Here is a 1296-nt window from a genome sequence, read left to right as displayed (position 1 = left end):
GAGAGAGGTCTTCATCTGATGGTTCACTCCCCAATTGGCCGCAGCAGCTGGAGCTGCGCTGATCTGAAGCCAGGTGCCAGGAGCTTCCTCCTGATCTCCCATGCGGGTGCAGGGGCCCAAGAACTTGGGCCATCTTTTACTGCTTTCCCAAGCTATAGCAGAGAGCTGGATTGGAAGAGGAGCAGCCGGGTCCAAACTGGCGCCCATATGGGATGCTGGTGCTTCAAGCCAGGGTGTTAACCCACTGTGCCACAGCGCCAGCCCCTCAATATTACTATTTAAAAAGTCCACCTCCTTGTACTCTCCTGCAACTGTTTTGATATGTCATATTTATCATATACAACATTTACTTATTTTGTTCTGGCCCACTGATCCATGCACCTAATTGTATGTCAATGCCCCATTTATTTAATGAAACAAACATGGACACTATGATGGTTGCATAGTTCATCAGATTGAATTCTGAAGAGATATATCATTGCTCTGATGTATCTGGGGATAAAAAAAGAATCATGATAATATATTTTGGTTTAGGGTAGGATTTACCCTACTGTCAACCTTTCTATTTTTTCAGGATTTCTGTTAGTATTCTTACTTGTGGGTTTCACTAAATGAAACCAAAATATAGCTTCAAAAATGCTTGATGGTATTTTTATTGGAATCACTAAATTTAGATGACTTAATGAACTTTAACATATTTATCATGTCGATTTTCCTTTTAAAGATCACAGCATTCCACTGTTGCCAAAGATATCAGAAATCACCACTAGAAATATCTACTTTTTTAAGTTTTGCAATATGCTTTGGGTCATCTATATATAGGAAGAAGACTGGAGAGAGAATATTTCCCAATATTCTCTTCACATAAGGCCAAGGAAGATTACAGATGGAGAATATTCCAGAGTTGGAGACAAGCATACAGATAAATCATGGGCAGAAGGGCAGAAGGACATAAAAAAGGAGCATTCTCCACCCTCAAGGCAGCTCTGCCCTATTTCAGAAATTCTATGTACCAGTGACTGTTATGCACATTTAATGACTTCCTGGTCTTTCACAATGGGAGTATTTGCTGTTATTACTCTTTGCTGTCCCAACAGTTTATGTTTGGGTATTTAGTTCATAGGTCTTTAGAATAATCAAAGTTGTATCTGACTGTGATATAAAGACTCTTACATATAAAACAAAAGCTCTGGGCTTTAAGAGGCACATTTTGTGTTCTTCATGAGGGGAAGAGAATGACTTGACATTTGGTAATGAACAAAGGGGAATCCTGCATGGACTTCTGGGCCACTTATT

At 39.7% G+C, this 1296-nt stretch overlaps 1 non-coding gene across 1 annotated transcript; it reads left to right on the top strand.

The window, feature by feature from the left end:
* The first annotated feature begins 426 nt into the window (after positions 1-426).
* Positions 427-494, top strand: LOC133753922 (small nucleolar RNA SNORD77). The gene has a single exon (XR_009865152.1). It is a non-coding gene; the product is annotated as a small nucleolar RNA SNORD77 (small nucleolar RNA).
* Positions 495-1296: the final 802 nt, after the last annotated feature.

Source organism: Lepus europaeus, chromosome X (assembly GCF_033115175.1).
Source record: "Lepus europaeus isolate LE1 chromosome X, mLepTim1.pri, whole genome shotgun sequence".
NCBI classification, from domain to species: Eukaryota; Metazoa; Chordata; class Mammalia; order Lagomorpha; family Leporidae; genus Lepus; species Lepus europaeus.
This window is presented reverse-complemented; position numbering and strand designations above follow the sequence as displayed.